Consider the following 14,172-nt stretch of genomic DNA (forward strand, 5'->3'; position numbering starts at 1 on the left):
TTGCTTACTGTTGCATTATGGCTCAGCTCGCATCTAGCGTGGCCTAAAGCTGCTATTCCACCGCTCCATACCACCATATTCACTTGCACGCACACCCTGTTGAAATTGGTTACATGAGACTGTTTACATTTACTACGTACCGCACCCTCAGATCAATATATGCTGCTCACCTGCATACTCTGTATAGCAATTTATACTCATGAACTGCCTATGATGCTCTATTGCATTACACTCCTAAGGCGCAAACTGTGAAGCAGAAGTTGACATTATAAACTTGTCTGTGAACCCCAGCTTGCACAGCAATGTATATCAATATTGTACATGTATTGCACTAAACGCAGCACCTCAGCCTCATAATATTCCATTGCTATGATCATTACATGACACTGCTTCCATCTTATTCTGCCAGCATAAGTAGCAGCATTTTGCGGCGACCACAGTATTGCACAAGCACCTGGACCTGCTTAGCCATCCTCTTAGACCGCACATGTGTTGTTGACACTATTGCTGTTGCCATGGCATTGCATAGCAATTTCACCTGCTCGGCTAGCCTGCAGTCCTTTATAGATGTATCAATAACTTTTATCGCCATTCTACTAAACTGTGCTTGTGCTGTTGCTCTTACTGCTGTTACTGTATTGTATAGCTATTTGACATGCCCGGCTAGCCTGCAGTCTTGTATATCTGTATCAATAACCTGTATCGCCATTCTACTAAGCTGTGCTTGTGCTGTTGTTCTTATTGCTGTACTGTATTGTATAGCTATTTGACCTGCCCGGCTAACCTCTAGACCTGATAGCTATTGCTGTTATTGCCCTGTATAAGTAATGTGTATGAATCTGCTAGCTAAGGTACTGTCTATTAATGCCCCTCACCCATAGTACCCATTTTTAGTGCCACTGCACTACCCAGTGTTACAGAGCCACAAGTTGTGCCTCACAAGTCACCTTAGCACCCTATACCTAGTGTTTAACTGCCCACCAGGTTTGCCACCCAGCGCTATTTCCCCAAGAATGCTACAGTCACACATGCACCTAACAACACTGTGTCCAGCTCTCTCCCGAATGGCCTATTTCTGTAGGTAACTCTCACTATGGCCTTTCTTCTACCGACACTCCATACTATTTCTCCCATCACTCCCCAATCCTCCAACGTGTTTAACACCCCTCCAGCCAGCTGGAACTCCCTGACGCTCCCGGTCCACTTTTGCCAGAGGAATGGATTGTGCGTTTCGCCGCACCACCTACACCTCTAGTTCCCTGCTCTCTTCTAATGAGGAATGCAAGACTAGGGTCTCACCTCTGTCACAAGGTATCAAGAACCAGGACAGTCATGCCCCAGGTCACTAACAACCCCACCTCGGCACAGACACCCACTCCACACGACCTCTTCCACTTCCACTAACCTCAATAGATATCAAAGAAGCCCTCATCAATGCTCGCTCCTTAGTAGCCCGCTCACTCGATATCGCTGACTTCATCATCGGCAATCAATTAGACTTTGTGGCTATATCAGAAACTTGGCCTAGCCCAGCTTCAGGTCCCTCTCTAGCACTAGCCCTTACAGACAACTATACTATCATCAGAGCTGATAGAACCTCTGGCAAAGGTTGCATTCATAGTTAAATCCCACCTCCGCCTCAGAGAGTTCTCCAGCACCTCACTACCATCAGCTGAGCTACTCTCAGTCAAATTACCACACACCCTGTGGGATATTTTGACCCACTCAACTGTGCTATACTACATCACTTTACTGCATTGGGGCAAGAAACCGAAAAATGGCCACACTCACTCCTGTGCGCGCCAAGATCTCTAAATGGTGTTGCTGCAACAACCAGACAGTAGCTGAACCACCCTGCCACACATTTCAGGTGGGGTGGAACATAGTACTAACTGCTGGAATGTGCCAGTGTGCTCTGCAACATTTAACATGGAGTGAAGTGAAAGAGGCAGCATTACTTGCTGAAAACCCAAAATGCCTAATGGTGCCGGTAAACCCATTCCGCCCCGCCCTATTACGAGGTTCCCTTGCGGGACCCGCTCAGAGCGTCTGGTCAGACCAGACGTCCTTTACGGGTCCTGCAAGGGGACCAGGGAGCTAATAACAGGCCTGTTATTAGCTCCATCCCCATTCCAATTGAGCCCTATGGGGGCTCAAATGGGAATGGAGATTGGTTTTGTGAATGAGGAATTACCGGGTCCTCCAAGGTTGGAATGACTCGGTAATTCCTCATTCACAGAATCTGGACCCGGACGCGATTTTGGAGGCAGCCATGGCGCTATTAGCACCATGGCTACCTCCAAACTCGTAATAAGGCCCATTGTGTCTCAGATGAACCGGGCCTCATTTGAATGACAGCTCCTGTCAAAAGTATCTTTGAAAAATCAACCAGGAGCTTTGTTTTCATTTTACACGGGAAACATGCCTATTTTCTTTGCAAGAGTATCAAGAATCAGCTGTTCAGAGAAAGACTCCAAATAGATGCCTAATAAATGTATCTATGCTGCAAAAAAAACTCCAGCACTCAAGAAATGAACCATAGCTGCAGAAAGTGTGTATTTGCTGGAGATGAAAACCGAATTAAAAGAAATAGTAAAATGTGCTTTTTCTGACTGAAAAGAGAAAATCACTTATTTAAAAGTACACTGTTGGGTAAAAGCCTGCTTATTTAGCAATGTAAAAGGATTTGTTGCTGTTAAAAGTACATCTATAAATTATTTGATTCCATAAGTTTAAGTCAAGATGTAAAAACTCATAGGCTAAGTTGGTAAATGATATTTTTTTTAAAACTTGCTCTGCCAGTTGCTAGCCCTGAGAAAGGGTGTCACCTCATAAACTTCTGGAACAGGGAAGTGCTGATTGCTAGCTTGGTAAAAGCGTGGACCTTGAATGCATTAGGACAAAGGGACTTCCCCAGCTCATCAGACATACGTCTTTGCTTCAGGCTGGGACAATAGCAGGCTGAGACTCTCACCTGTCAAGTGTGAAGGGCAATACAATCTTCAGTCAAGAGAGAGAGGCCCTTCATCCTGCTTCAATGGAACTGACAATTGACAGCAGTTGAAAGAAAAGAAAAAAACTGGTCAAGTGATATTTGGTTTTAAAGGTTATTTTGTGACTGAACTTTAAAAGACATTTAACTTTGCAGCAAGAATGTGGAAAAATATGAAAAGTTTGTAGTTCTAAATCAAATTTGTAGTTCTTCCTTTGAAAACTTGGTAGAACTCATTACTGTATAAGGAACAGAAGTTGTAAAAAATGACAGATTGTGGTGAAAGTATTGATGTTGTAAACAAAACATTTTGTACACACATCCTAGGGGTAAATGCGCATCTGTGTACAAACTTTGGACATTTTAGGCCACATCTTTCATGGTTAAAATTGCAAAATGTAGCAGAAAGGCAAAATCAGGTCCCACAGACTTGGGGTTTGGGTTGGAATATGACGCACAAAAAATGTAACCTGTGTATTTGAATTTCTCAGAGGTTATAACTGCATAAATATGTATTAGTCGAAAAATTTGATTTTGGTTCCGGTAGCTAGGGGAGGTTTCTAGACACTGTAAAAATCAACCCATAAACATGACACCCATTTTCTGTGATCCAATCAGCTGTGGGAAAGGTGGCAACTATGCTCTTTCCCAATCCTAGCATTATGGGTGTGGGTAGTAAGCCTGCCCCTACCATATACTGTAGTGATGTCATCTGGCAGGATAAATAAGCGCACCTGACAGCACACACACACAGACACTGTTTCCTGACGTTCTTCCTGAATTCCTGTGTGGCGTCCTGTTCATAATTTCTTCATCCTGCTTGATCCCGATTCCAGATTTTCATTGCAAAGCCAAGGCCTATGCATTGCTAAACCCCTTTTCAGCTAGGCCTCACATTCTAAAATAATCCCAAAAACCCAAAGGAAGCATTCTGATCCAGCCTGGCTTGCTGCTACTAAATGATTGCCTACTCCAAACTCACCATCCCGCTGATCTGTAGTATACAGTAACCAGAAGGGCCAGTCCAGTGCAGTCCGGTGACCAGAACGGTCCAGATGACCCTGTTCCGCCAGATTTGCTCTGCCATCCTTGGTTAGACCCGATCCGTGTGATGACCAGAACCCTTGACGGTCCAAAATCCTAAATTAAAGTGGACTGTAAGTATTAATAGGACTCATAGACCATAGCATACCTTGCCTTGCCTTGTCCTATCCCAATCTCTAAACCACCCTATCCTTACCTCAATAACGTGTAACCTTGTCCGAATCCTTATTGCAATCCTGTCTTGATTTATCTTGCTAAGCGCCATTTCTTTAGTCATTTTTAACTTGTGTAAATCCCAAACTATCAATCCTACTTCGAGTGGTCGTTCTGTTTCCGCCAGGGCGGGCTTTGGGGATCTGGGGGTGAAGTCATGAATCAACTCCAGAGCTTGCTATGTCCCTCTTTGGTATTCTAGCCTGCCTGTTCTAGTCTAGAGTAAAACTATAGTAAATAGTTTCTTGTCCAAACTGAGTTTCTTTTCTATTTTCACTACCCGATTTTTCTAAAAACGCCTCTCATTCAACATTGCATATCTCTGTCAGTTTAATAGCCAGAGGCGTCATTTCAATGCCAGAGTGTACCCAAGGCATGTAGCTACATCCCAACCCAAAAACTGCACACGTCAGTGTATTTCACCTGTTTTTCTTAAAAAAACGTTTGGTTAATTTTAGGCGGGAATCAACATTTTGCAAAGTTTTACATGTGTTATTTTTATTCTAAATTATTTTCAACCTTCCATTCAAATTCAAATTGTTTACTTTTGCTCAGTATATTGCTTATGATTGTTAGTATCTTTCCAATGTTGGTCCCATAGAAATTTGTACTGATTTAGGGATTTTTGCACACATTCAGTGTTTCATTCAACCATTTCCGAAATGTCTTTTTAAACTTAAGTGCTATCTTTCCAAACAAGCCAAAAGTGTCTTTTCTCTGGTGTTTTCCATATGTGTTGCTAAAGATTGAATTTAAGTGTATTACATACCTTCCTATTTGTTATTGTCACCACATTGGTGATTGCTGCTCCCTATTAAAAAGCATATGTTTGATTTGAATTTTAAATAAATAAATAAAATTGCCTTTAGCAACCAGCCTTATTCCTGGTCCATCGTGACCCGTGATATTTGTAAAATGGTGTGATATGAGTGGTGCATCACTCAAAATATTGAACCAATATATATAATAAAGTAAGCATTTTGGTTGTGTGCTGCATACTAGGCTGAGACCAGGGTGTATTGCCTGATTGAAATACTTAACAACCCCCACACGCACCCTACTCCTTCATCTCATCTATCAGCCACCTGGCCCAATCTCTTACTTACTTAATGAGGTAGACATCTCAAGCCTTCTCACACAAAATATCAAACCTGGATCTCAGATCATCCTGCTAGGGGATTTGAATGTAGGCCTCCATGACCATAAAGACTGTAATGCCACCTCCCTTGAGTACACTGTCTCACAACTTTGCTTCAAACTGCACATCACTGAGCCCACCCATTGTAAAGGCAGAACCTTGGATTGGTTGACTGACCTCAATTGTTCTACCACTATCCTTAACAACGAACTATGTGCTTGGTCTGACCACCACTGCATCACCTTCATCATACAGGAAACAGTCTGTCCCAGCCCAGGCCCAACTGCTGCCCCCCGACCTTGTCCAGGAACAAGCGTAACTTAAGTCTACATCACTTACTGCCCCTTCTACAGCCAATTGCCAATCTCTCTCCAGATGCTGATAAGAACCCTGCCCATCTAGTTGAAAGATGTAATACAACCATGGAGCAAGCAATTAGCAAGATTGCTCCTTTAAAACTGCGTGAGGCCAAATCCACACCCCACCTAAAAAATAGTTTACCGCTGACCTAAAACTACTCCGTAATGAAAAAAGATCAGCTGAAACGATTTGGAGAAATATACCCTCTGAAAGATTAAAGAATAGTGAGGCTTAATACCACATAATAGAAATACGCCAGTCACGAGTCCAAAGGTACCATATACATTTATTAAGAGGCAGCTGTCTGGCTCTCAACACCCCACAATGTGTGCAAGCAGACACTATGCGATGAGAGAGCGCTGGGCATTTCAAAAACACAAGTATTTACACAGATTTTCCACAATCCCAGACACATCATCCAACCTCTCTTCGTGCAATACATTTACCTAGGGTTCATGGCCTATCTACATAACTAAGTCATGCTTAAACATCTTTCAATAGTTTGTTGTATTCCTTTAAACAATTCACATGTTTTCCAAATATAAGACACAAAGGTAACATTCCTATTTTGCTCGCTTATATGTATTTATCATTTTTTCTTGAGTTTAAAGTCAGCTTAGTTCCAAGGAGCGAAAACAAAGATTTCTCCAAAAGCACACGTTCAGCTATTCATCATTCTACTTTGCTGTTTGAATGGGGAAGACACTGTTGGTACAGATGGTATATAAATTACTGATTAGTATGGCTTTTGTTTAGCTCCAAGGTTCCTCAGTGTAGGACAAACAATCCACTTTAGCAGCTTCAACATTCTTATCTACGTTGACATCATGGAAGCAGTACAAAGTTCTTTTTGCTCTGCTGGAGCCAAAAACAAAATTCTGAACATGGGACAGAAAGCAAGAGGCGATCAAAATGGCAGATAACTCAAAATGGCGGCATAGTCAGCCTGTTTCAGGTTAATTCAATGCAATTTATAGTGCGATGCGAATGTGCTTAGGCCAGTCGTTTACTATCTGGCGGTATTCATGCAAAATATACTTTTACACCTCCACTCTCAAAGAGAAATTTGTTACTGCTGCCACATTTTATAAAGCAGCCATTCATAGAACAAAAAGAGAAATGAGAGAATTCTGAATGCTCAGTCCAGTACTAAGGAACTCTTCTCTATCCTAAGGGAACTAGAGTCACCGGCTCCACGCACTGAAACATGTCTGAAGACGCTGCCTGTTGTGCAAACATCCAGAAGTCCCTGTCGGATAAAATAGCACTATTACAGGCCAACATTTAAACAAAGAAAATAACCTACCATCCAGCGCAAATAACTCCGAAACCACTGTACACTAACCTCCTTCATTTACACCTTTCCATTTCTCCCCAGTCTCTATAAAAGAAGTTGAAAACATACTCTTTGGGATAAAACCCTCCAATTTCCAGGGTGACGTATGCTTTGCTTCGGTCACCAAGGATGGAGCAAGAGAATTAGCACCGTTTATAACTACCCTGATAAACTCGTCCTTCAAAAACTGTTAATTTCCGGACAACCTCAAAGAAGAGTGGGCCATGCCGCTTCTGAAGAAACCTAACCTAGACCCTGACATTCCTACAAATTAAAGGCTTACCACTATGGTTCCCTTTCTCTTAAAAAATTCTAGATGATGCTGCATATATCCAAATCCAAAAACATCTGGAAGATAACAAGCCATTGAGACCTCCTACATTCCCGTTTCAGACCCGGTACTGAGACAGCTCTTTTAGACCTAAAAATCCAGATGGATGAAGCAAAAGATGGCAAACTGGCCATACTCCTTCTGATCTATCAGCAGCTCCGACCTGCTCGACCATAAAATCCAGACTAAACACCTAACCTCAGCAGCAGTCTTCTCACCGAATGCTGCCAGTTGGATCCAATCCTTTCTTTCTAACGGAACCACTAGGGTTTTCGTACCTTCAGAATCCACGCTGCCAGTTCCCATCCAGTGTGAAATTCTGCAGGGTTCTTGTGTCTTGCCAACGCTGTATAATATATTTACTAAGATCCTATTTAACCGTCTTGACAATCTGGGTGTCACCTACACTAAATGTGCTGATGACACGCAGATCCTCATTACTCTCACTGCTTGCTATATCAAAGACACAAAAATGATCAACGACATCTATCTAGAAATCCAAGCCTGGATGGCCACTCATAGTTTATGCTTAAATGATGATAAGACCGAACTTCTGATTGTTGGCTCCCAAGCTCACTTGAACAAATTAGACAAAAGCTATTCTGCTTTCATCATCAACGGGAACACCATAAAAAGTCTCCAGTGAAGTCAAAATTCTTACCGTCTATTTAGACTCCACTCTATCCTTAAAAAAGTTAAAAGTCAATTCTAAAGCCTCCTCCACAGCCTATACCAACAAACGCATAAATGCCCGCAAACCTTTCTTATCTACTAACAGCTGTATTACACTGACCAGAGAATTTATCCTCTCGAAGCTTGATTACTGCAACACCTTATTCCTTGGGTCATCCTCACGGAACTTAAACAACTCCAGGTTCTCCAGAACAGTGCTTTAAGATAAGCCCAAAACCCCTAAACATCCCATGATACAGTCATATCTCAGCCTTCAGGAGGGTTGCATTCTGGTTACCCGTGCGTGACAGAATCACCCTAAGGTCACTTGTCATCATACACAAATGTTTTGCCAACACAGCTCCGAAATACCTGACAAATAAATTCTCTAGAAATAAGTTAAACAGACCCACTAGATCCAAATACCTCAACCAACTCACTATCCCTAAATACAACTTAAAAATGGCAGCAAGTCCCAGCTTCCCAGTGCTAGCGGCCACATGCTGGAACTCCCTACCACCAGACATACGAGCAGAACCCTCCTTCTGGTCCTTCAGAGCCAAGACAAAATGTTGGCTCTTCGCCCATAGTAATTTTTAGCCTCTCTAACACTCTGTAGTCAACATTCAACAGATACATCTATAGTCAAACTGTTTTCTCTGTATTGCTCTTGTTACTTTGGCCATGGTAACTACTTTAAATCTTCTGTAAATATTGTTTAGGCCTGATCTTGTACCTGATTCTTTGAAAAATTGTACTGTTTGTTTCTTTGTTTGTATGATGATCTGTAACGCACCATGTACCCAAGTTTAAGCGCCCAATTACCCTTGGGTTATGTGTGTTATATAAGTAATAAACTAAACTAAACTAAACCCAATGTCAGATATTGTAAGTTGCAAGTCCAAGAAATGTAAATGTGGTTCCCCTATTTCTAAGGTGAATTTGATCCAGGGGTGTATTTCATTGAGTTACTCATGGAATTGAGTGAGTTGTATCTAGTGCCTGACCATATTGCCAAAATATCATCTATTTATCTTCTCCAAACATCCAGATGTGTATTCCAGTGTTGATTTTTCAAGATGTGTTTCTTTTCAAGTTAATGCATAAATATATATGCATAAACTGGAGACATTGCAGAGTGCATGGCAGTGTCTGAAATGTGGGCATAGTATTTATTGTTGTTCCGGAAGTGATATGTAAGATAATATAAAGTAATTCATTTATGAATTACTTGTTACCTGTTACTGTGTCATCTCTCAATACAAACCATTCCACTTCCTCTAAACCATCCTGGTGAGGAATCAATGTGTACAGGCTCCCCACAACTAGTGCAAACAGTATGTAGTTCATGGAAATAGTTTCTACATTGTCCAGATGGTTCAGGAAGTCAGCAGTGTCCCTAAGTATGTGTCAGTGGATTGTACGGGGGTTGTAATACTTTGTCGACATAGATGGCCAAAGGATCAAATACACTTTCAGTGCCTGCAATTATCGGTCTAAATGGGGGTAAAGTCACATGCTTGTGTATTTTAGGAAGAGCGTAGAAGACTGGAGTGATAGGGAATTGATTACTGAGGAAATCCTTTTTTTTGTAAGAGAGGCCTCATTTTCTTCCTCTTTATCCAGTGTAGTCTTAATATCTGTGATAGGATCTCTATCAAGTCTCATGTATGTATTCTCATCTTATAAAAGGTTAAGACTATGTGTGTGATAAAACTCAAAATCAATCACTACAGTAGCTCCCCACTTATCCACAGGTTTAATGGTCAAACTTTCATCTTTGCCCAGATTCTCAATACATTTAAGTTGGTTGTTGTTCATATTCATAGGAAACTTCTTTTGATATTGACTTTGTGCATTTTGTTAATAACCTGACTCTCAAACATGTTGAGAGCTATGTTATTAAAAATGGGATTAAATTGACTCTTAGGTCGAAGTTGCAAAAGATCAAATGATACTGATTCACAAACGATTTTTTCCGGAAAAGTCTCTGGAAATTCCCCTTTTCTGTAAATAGCATGGTATTAAATGCGGTTACAAAAGACAAAATAGTCTCAGTTGTTGGTCATTGAATGGTTTCCTGGATATATCCACTACAATGTTGTTCTCATTATTCATCTTTGGTTTGACCATAGCTTTCTTCGTGCCTCTTTTTGTTTGTTTCTTGGGTCTAAAAAAGGATCCCTGATCGGTATGGTTCAGTAGTGGATAACCCTAGTACAGTACTCATGCTAGGCTTAGTTTGACTCATCGAGGGAATTGGTGCCCCCTGTGCTGTAGCTTGAGTTGCTTGCTATTGTCACTTAGACCACTTGAATTTTGTGGTCCAATTGGTTTGTGTGTAATATTTCTGCCAGTTGTAGACAATGTCCCTCATGTAATCCAGCGTGCCTCTTTTGAATTTGCCGATGTTTCTCTATTCTATGTAAAGCTGGTAAGATTAACGTTTTGTATTGATATTTTCAAGGATGTCCTTCAATTCTTCTGTTGTTTTGAATTCACTAAATTGGGTTTTCAACTAAACTATTTTGTTATCTATCGAGTGTAGATTTCTCGATAGTTCTTCTATGGTTAGGAGTATCAAGTCTAGTGAGTACTTATTGCGTATCTGATCCCATTTCTTTACAAACTCAATACTGTACTTGCATAGAATGGGGCGTAAATAAACCCTTAAGCCTCTGGGAATATGTTTGGATTTGTAGTATCCGACTAATGTGGATGCATGTAGCTTCTGGGAGTTCTCTCACCCGATTAGTGTCTCTAGTTTGCTTATTCATTTTTTTGGATCACCTGATGTGTCTGTTGTATGTTCAACTTGGGTAATTAATGAAAATATTCTATTAGTCTCTTCAGTAGAAAAGGATAAGGTTAAGGTTGTTGCATATTTGTCTGTGTGTGTCTATGGTGCATAGTTATAAACAGGAAGGCGGGGTGACATGGCGTCTTTCAGAGTCTGGAGAACACAGAGTTTAGAAAGAGCTTGGAACACTGAAGTAAGCATGGCATTCATTGAGAGACATCAGTTGTTTAAGGTGAGGTGGGATAATCAAGCATCCATCTGTAGTTATGTTGGATGCCGCGCACTTTCAAACAAGTCAGCATGTTTTCTAGTACCGCCAGAAGCAGGGTTTTTCACTGCAGACTGGCGGCAATTTACATGTATGGGCTGCTGAGCAATGCGTTTGTGGGGACAAAAAGGAAACATAATGGTAACGCCACAGTTTGAATCTGTGCGACGTGGGGTCTCATAGAGGGGACTAAGGTGCCCTAATTAACATAGTAGTCAGGCTACTCTGCCAATATAGTATCGGATTTAATCAAAATATTTGGACTTGAGCATCATGTTATTATGTAGCATTAGGACACAAGCCACAGAGGGGCAGAGGAGACCCATATTGCAGTTTTGAACACACATATCGGCCAAAAGTAAAATCGTGGTTTCCCCTTTTGCCTCTATAGATTTAGTCCAGTCTGGAGCAGCTCCGCATGGATTGAGGCAAGAGTACCTTTCGATAAGACAAGGACTTACCAATCAAGTGGGATGAGACAGTTCAAATACCTGTATAAGTGTGTCCCTAACAGTAGACAGGTTTTTTACTACCTGGAACAGGGTGTGGAAAAAGAGATGGTCAAGCAGAATAAGTTATTGTGTTTGGGTTGTGTTGTAGATTGAAAACAGAAGATTGAATCATTCCAAAGTGACCTGTGTCCAAAACCTCAGGCAACAGCAGATAGTTTTTTGTGAACGTGGCCCATTATAAGAAGATCCACAGGTAAGAGAGCAGAGACTGCTGGTCTTGATCACTCTTTGTAGGAGCTTTAGTCAGTGTCCATGGCTAAAGGCCATAGCTTTTGCCAAATTAATATGTTAGAATATACAGTCGTCATGGCCAAACGTCATGGCCACTGGTTAGTATTGTGTTGAAAACCATGGCTAACGCCTGGTTAGTGTACATAATATACAGTGGGCACGGTTGAAGGCCATAGCTAGAGGCTGGTTAGTATTATATAATAAACAGTGGGCGCAGCCGAAGACCATCGCTTATTACATGTTATCATTTTTAAATGTACAGTGGACATGGTCAAACAATTTAAAAACTGCTCAAGGTCAAAGGCCATGGCTAGTGGGTGGCCCATTTATATGATAGAATATATAGTTGACACCTCCAACGATTGTGGACTCTGAAGGGTATTGTGCTAACGTCCATAGCTAGTGCCTCATCAAGGTATATAATATACAGTGGACATGGTTGAAAGCTGTAGCCACCAGTGAAGGCCAAAGTCTATGGTTGGTGACCTGTTAGTGTTTTAAACTATACAGTGCACATGGGTGAAGACTCTAGCCAGTGTCCATGACTGAAAGGCATGATTAGTACCCATTAATGTGTTAAAATATATTTGGCCATGCATACTGACCACGGCTAAAAGCCATGCTTAATGCCAGTTATTGTGGTAATGTGATCTGTGATGTCATCAATGTGGTCCTAGGCTGCGCAACGGAGGATGCAAAATTAACTTTAGCTGAATTTCAGGGGGTTTTTTGCGTTAAGTCTCACCTGCCACTAAAGCGTTTTCCTTGAATTTCAAGTGTTTTGTTATTAATACAGACAATTGGGCTAATGAAAATGATGTATCACATGTACAAGGTAAAATAAAAAGAAATTGTGCAACCACATTCCCCCCAAATACACCTGTTCATAACAAACTTTGTTTGCCATTGTGCTTAACTTTTAAAGTGTTTACATTTATATGTAAATGTTAATTAATAGAAAGTTATTAAAGTGTTACCATAACTGTTTACAAAAACTAGGCTCAATATATCTAAAAATACATCTTTACAAGACTACCGTCCATATATATATCTACACAAGTTAAAATAACAAAAAATGACATTACACCAGACAAAGGACAAAGTTTTAGGAAGCTGAAAGGTACAAATAAAATGGATGAATCAAGGTACTGCTTTTAAAAGTTTGTGAAGGCTTACAAAGAAGTTCAACCACCAAGAGACAAAAAGCAATAACAGGAACAAGGTGCTTGGGAGAGGGATAAAACTCCTATTACATGATACGGCAAACCGGAATGTGTTTTCCGTATGCGTGGGTACACCTAAAGGCGATGACGTGTTCACCCCTAAATGATTGACCAATCGCCTAAATCAACGAGTATATGTGCCTGCACGTAGCCATAACAATATCGAGAAAAGGCCCAATCACTTTGAAAGCTGCATTGATGCAGCTACACAGCTTTGTGGCTGTTTGTAACAGGTAATCGGATCATTTAACAGTTTTGTGTTTCCACTCTATCTTCAGTTTGTTCAATTTGTACATTTTTCCAATTTTTTCCACATAGACAGTTTAAAGTACAGTTAGTATCCGACAAGGGATAATCTGATTGTTACAAATCAATCAGCTCTGTCCTCACCGGGTCCTTAGTATCCAGACAAGGCACCAGTTACCACTACATCCCTTGCTGTTTTTTCTGTGATTGGCTGCCATGGAAAGAGAGAAAGGACTACATAGACTCCCTTCTTCCTTACCATAGCGGCTATATTCTTTCTTTTGTTCCTTCTATCTTTTTAATGGCCATCATGGAAAGGGGGAAGAGAATATAGTTAGTCTATTCTGCCTTTCCATGGTGGCCATCTTCTTTGTTGTTTCACTGTTTTAAATAGCTGCCATCGAAAAGGTGAACAAACTTCATTTCTCATTCAATGGCAGACATCTTTTTATTTTCCTTTTTTCAGTTTCGAAATGCCTCGGTGTCTTTAACCGAATAAAGAGACTATAAGTACCCCAGGATGAAGTGGATGAAGACTTCCAGCAGATGCATTGGATCAGAAAGAAAAGATCCTGGGATTGCTGGAGATAGGAGCAGCACATTTGTAGACACTTGATTATAAGCCTTCTCTGTGAACGTCTCTAGCATTTCTAAGAACTCTTTACATAGAATGTTCCAGTGCTGCCAGTGTTTAAACACTCTGGCTGTTGCTAGCAGCACCTTTAATGAGTGGATGTTGATTCTGCACATCCACAGCTCACAGCTACAGTGAGGATATAAAACCACACATACGCCAAAAAAGGCTG

Source organism: Ambystoma mexicanum, chromosome 10, assembly GCF_040938575.1.
Source record: "Ambystoma mexicanum isolate Mex_15411 chromosome 10, UKY_AmexF1_1, whole genome shotgun sequence".
NCBI lineage: Eukaryota > Metazoa > Chordata > Amphibia > Caudata > Ambystomatidae > Ambystoma > Ambystoma mexicanum.